Genomic DNA, 6000 nt, shown 5'->3' with positions numbered 1-6000 from the left:
ATGTTTGCGGACGATGCTAAAATTATGAGAAGGATTAAAACAGAAGAGGACTGTTTGAGGCTTCAAGAAGACCTAGACAAGCTGAAGGAATGGTCGAACAAATGGTTGTTAGAGTTTAACCCAACCAAATGTAATGTAATGAAGATAGGTGTAGGGAGCAGGAGGCCAGATACAAGGTATCATCTGGGAGAGGAAATTCTTCAGGAGTCAGAGAAGGAAAAAGACTTGGGGGTTGATATCACGCCAGACCTGTCTCCTGCAGCACATATCAAGCGGATAACATCAGCGGCATATGCCAGGCTGGCCAACATACGAACGGCATTCAGAAACTTGTGTAAAGAATCATTCAGAACTTTGTATACCACATATGTCAGGCCAATCCTGGAGTATGCAGCCCCAGCATGGAGTCCATATCTAGTCAAGGATAAGACTAAACTGGAAAAGGTTCAAAGGTTTGCCACCAGACTAGTACCCGAGCTGAGAGGTATGAGCTACGAGGAGAGACTACGGGAATTAAACCTCACTTCGCTGGAAGACAGAAGAGTTAGGGGGGACATGATCACCACATTCAAGATTCTGAAGGGGATTGATAGGGTAGATAAAGACAGTCTATTTAACACAAGGGGAACACGCACAAGGGGACACAGGTGGAAACTGAGTGCCCAAATGAGCCACAGAGATATTAGAAAGAACTTTTTTAGTGTCAGAGTGGTTGACAAATGGAATGCATTAGGGGGTGATGTGGTGGAGGCTGACTCCATACACAGTTTCAAGTGTAGATATGACAGAGCCCGATAGGCTCAGGAATCTGTACACCTGTTGATTGACGGTTGAGAGGCGGGACCAAAGAGCCAGAGCTCAACCCCCGCAAACACAACTAGGTGAGTACAACTAGGTGAGTACACACACACACACACACAGAGGCGGAGTCCCACAGACTTCTTTACTCGGAGTATCCTGTTTCTGATCGCAAATGATCTTCTAGAGGGTATTGACTTCTTCCTCTCAATGTTTGATGATGATGCTAAGATTATGAGAAGGATTAAGACAGAGGAGGACAGCTTGATGCTTCAAGAAGACCTGGACACACTGAAGAAATCGTCCAACAAATGGTTGTTAGAGTTTAACCCATGCAAATATTATGTAATGAAAGTAGGTGTAGGAAGCAGGAGGCCAGATAAACTGTACCATTTGGCAGATGAAATTCTTCTGGAAACAAAGAAAAAGACTTAGGGGGGTTGATATCACGCCAAACCTGTCCCCCGAAGCCCACATCAAGAGGACAACATCAGCGGCATATGCCATGATAGCTAACATAAGAACGGTCTTTAAAAACTTGTGTAAGTAATCATTCAGAACCTTATATACCACGTATGTCAGACCAATCCTGGAGTATGCAGCTCCAGCATTGAGTCCATATCTCGTCAAACATAAAACTAAATTGGAGAGGACTCAGAGGTTAGCTACCAGACTTATGCTCGAACTGAGGGGCATGAACTATGAGGAGAGACTGGGGGGTTAAACCTCACATCGCTGGAAGATAGAAGAGTTAGGGGGGGACATTATCACCACATACAAGATTCTCAAAAGAATTGATAGATAGACAAAGACACTTTATTTAACACAAGGGACACACGCACACTAGGGAACACAGGTGGAAATTTAGTGTCCAGATGAGCCATAAAGACATCAGAATTTTCTTTTTAGTGTCAGAGTAATTAATAAATGGAATGCATTAGGCAGTAATGTGGTGGAGGCTGACTCCATACACAGTTTCAAATGTAGATATGATAGAGCCCAGTAGGCTCAGAAACCTGTACACCAGTTGACTGACAGTTGAGAGGCGGGACCAAAGAACCAGAGCTCAACCCCAGCCAGCACAACTAGATGATTATACACACACACACACACACACACACACACACACACACACACACACACACACACGTCCTGAGACCACTCTCTGATGCCTGGACAAATATTGACTCATAATTCCCCTTCAGAAAACTCCATTAAAATCTTCCACCGACACTGTTAATTTCGTTGCTCCATTTAAACTCTATGAAAGATTTTTCTGACTCCTAATATATAAATGAAAAGTAAAAAGCAACCTGGAAATGTTTTCTTGATACATCAGAAATCTCAGTAGAGAGACAAGACAATATGATAATTAAATGTTTTAATAATATATATATATATATATATATATATATATATATATATATATATATATATATATATATATATATATATATATTATTAAATATGACCGAAAAAGTAAAATTAATAATCCTAACACGAATTTTTTCTATCTTTCTTACGTTTCTTTTCACTGTTGATGGTAATTCAAAGATCAATTCTCCAAAATTCATTTTTATTTCTAGTCTGACGCGACACTTGAGCGCGTTTCGTAAAACTTATTACATTTTCAAAGACTTTAGTTTACACATACACAACTGAATAGAACTTACACATCTCCGATTTGTTTATATCTACATTTGAGTGAGGTGGATGGGGTGAGGTGGTATTTAATAGGGTATTAAATTCATCAACACAAGACAGAACAGAAACAATGGGTATTGAATGGAAGTGATTGTAGAAAGCCTATTGGTCCATATTTCTTGATGCTTCTATATTGGGGCGGAGTCTTGAGGTGGGTAGAATATAGTTGTGCATTAATTGGCTGTTGATTGCTGGTGTTGACTTCTTAATGTGTAGTGCCTCGCAAACGTCAAGCCGTTTGCTATCGCTGTATCTATCGATGATTTCTGTGTTGTTTACTAGGATTTCTCTGGCGATGGTTTGGTTGTGGGAAGAGATTATATGTTCCTTAATGGAGCCCTGTTGCTTATGCATCGTTAAACGCCTAGAAAGAGATGTTGTTGTCTTGCCTATATACTGGGTTTTTTGGAGCTTACAGTCCCCAAGAGGGCATTTGAAGGCATAGACGACGTTGGTCTCTTTTAAAGCGTTCTGCTTTGTGTCTGGAGAGTTTCTTATGAGTAGGCTGGCCGTTTTTCTGGTTTTATAGTAAATCGTCAGTTGTATCCTCTGATTTTTGTCTGTAGGGATAACGTTTCTATTAACAATATCTTTCAGGACCCTTTCCTCCGTTTTATGAGCTGTGGAAAAGAAGTTCCTGTAAAATAGTCTAATAGGGGGTATAGGTGTTGTGTTAGTTGTCTCCTCAGAGGTTGCATGGCGTTTCACTTTCCTTCTTATGATGTCTTCGACGAAACCATTGGAGAAGCCGTTGTTGACTAGGACCTGCCTTACCCTACAGAGTTCTTCGTCGACTTGCTTCCATTCTGAGCTGTGGCTGAGAGCACGGTCGACATATGCGTTAACAACACTCCTCTTGTACCTGTCTGGGCAGTCGCTGTTGGCATTTAGGCACATTCCTATGTTCGTTTCCTTAGTGTAGACTGCAGTGTGGAAACCTCCGCTCTTTTCCATGATTGTTACATCTAGAAAGGGCAGCTTCCCATCCTTTTCCATCTCGTAAGTGAAACGCAGCACGGAACTCTGCTCAAATGCCTCCTTCAGCTCCTGCAGATGTCTGACATCAGGTACGTACCTGTGTAAAAATGTCGTCAACATACCTGCAGTATATGACCGGTTTCAAGTTCATGTCGACTAAGACTTTTTGCTCGATGGTACCCATGTAGAAGTTTGCAAACAGGACACCTAGGGGAGAACCCATGGCGACCCCATCTACTTGCTTATACATGTGCCCATCCGGGCTCAAGAAGGGTGCCTCTTTAGTACAAGCTTGGAGTAGTTTCCTTAGAATATTTTCTGGTATGTCAAGAGGAGTACAGGCTGGATCACGATACACTCTGTCGGCTATCATCCCGATTGTCTCGTCCACAGGTACATTGGTGAACAGTGATTCTACGTCCAACGAGGCTCTTATCCCTGTGGCCCGTGTGCCCCGCAGTAAGTCAACAAATTCCTTTGGAGACTTCAGGCTCCAAAACAGTCCAAGATATGATGGACTAAGTCACACGGAAATTTCAGGAGGCCGAAGAGAGATTTGTACCAACAGTAAAGGAAAAGGGTAAGAGGGAATGTAATAACCCATGGTTTAATAGACAGTGTCAGGAAGCAAAAGTGAGGAGCAGGTGGGAGTGGAGGAAGTACAGAAGACAAAGGACAGAGGACAACAGGATCAGGTGCAACAGAGCTAGGAACGATTACATTAACATAAGAAGAGCATCGGAAAGAAATTATGCGAACGATATTGCGATCAAAGCGAAAAAACAACCTAAATTACTACACAGTCATATAAGAAGAAAAGTGTCGGTGAACGACCAAGTGACAAGACTAAGGAAAACAGAAGCGGCATGTACAGAACGTGACAAGGAAATCTGCGAGGCACTGAATGCCAGTTTCCATGGAGTGTTCACAACCGAGCCTGAGCAGCTCCCATTGTTGGAAGAGATTACCCTAGATGAAAGACTATCAGATATAGAGGTGACAGCAGAGGAGGTAATGAAACAGCTGACAACACTGGATGCAACTAAAGCGGTTGAACTAGACAAAGTATCACCGTGGATACTAAAAGAGGCAGTGCAGGCTCTCAGCGTGTCTCTGGAAAGGATCTTTAATGAATCAATTTTATCAGGAGAATTGCCCAATTGCTGGAAGAGGGCAAACGTTGTACCGACTTATTAAAAAGGTTATAAGGAGGAGGGGAGCATCCCCTGTAAAATACTTGAAAGAATAATTAGGCTAAGCACTGGTTGCACACCTAGCGAATATTGGGTTTGTAAACAAATATCAACATGGGTTCTGGAAAGGGAAATCTTATCTAACAAACCTTTTGGAATTCTATGATAAAATAACGAGAATGCGGCAGGACAGAGAAGGTTGGGCAAACTGCATATTTCTGGACTGCCAAAAAGACTTTGATACAGTACTGCACATGAGACTGCTATTCAAACTCGAGAGGCAGGAGGGAGTGAGCAGAAAGGCCCTAGCATGGGTAAGGAACTACCTAACAGGAAGGAGCCAGAGAGTTACTGTAAGGGGCGAGAAGTTGGACTGGCGGACATTAACGAGTGAAGTACCTGAAGGATCGGTGCTGGGACCAATTCTATTTCTAATATACGTTAATGGCATGTTTACAGGAGTAGAATCCTACATGTCGATGTTCGCGGATGACGCAAAGTTGATGAGAAGAGTTGCAGAGATGGTCAGAGAAATGGCCACTGGAGTTCAACACGAGCAAATGTATAGTTATGGAAATTGAACTAGGTGATAGGAGACCAAAGGGACAGTACACAATGAAGGGGAACTGCCTACCAGTGACGACACGAGAAAGAGACCTGGGCGTAGACATAACACCTAATATATCTCCTGAGGCACATATAAATAGGATATCGACAGCAGCTCTACACTGGCAAAAGTTTGAACATCATTCAGAAACCTATGTAAGGAGGCATTTAGAGCGCTTTACACTGCCTACTTGAGGCCAGTCTTAGAGTATGCCGCCTCATCATGGAGTCCCCACCTGAAGAAACACATAAGGAAACTGGAAAAGGTTCAGAAGTTTGCAACGAGACTCGTCCCAGCGTTACGAGGGATGGGGTATGAAGAGCGGAGCGCCTGAAGGAACTGAGACTTACGACACTAAAAAAAAGAAGGGAGAGGGTGGAATATGATAGGAACGTATAAAATACTCAGGGGGATTGACAGAGGGGACATAGACAAAATGTTCACACGGAATAGTAACAGAACGAGGGGACATGGGTGGAAGCTGGAAACTCAGAGTCACAGAGATGTTAGTTTTCTTTTAGCGTGAGAGTAGTGAAAAATGGAATGCACTTCAGGAACAGGTTGTGGAAGCAAATACTATTCATAATTTTAAAACTAGGTATGATAAGGAAATAGGACCAGGGTCATTGCTGTAAACAACCGATGGCTCGAAAGGCGGGATCCAAGAGTCAATGCTCGATCCTGCAGACACAAATAAGTGAGTACAAATAGGTGAGTACA

Source organism: Procambarus clarkii, chromosome 30 (genome assembly GCF_040958095.1).
Source record: "Procambarus clarkii isolate CNS0578487 chromosome 30, FALCON_Pclarkii_2.0, whole genome shotgun sequence".
NCBI lineage: Eukaryota > Metazoa > Arthropoda > Malacostraca > Decapoda > Cambaridae > Procambarus > Procambarus clarkii.
The sequence above is the reverse complement of the archived record's forward strand: the minus strand, read 5'-3'. Positions refer to the sequence as shown.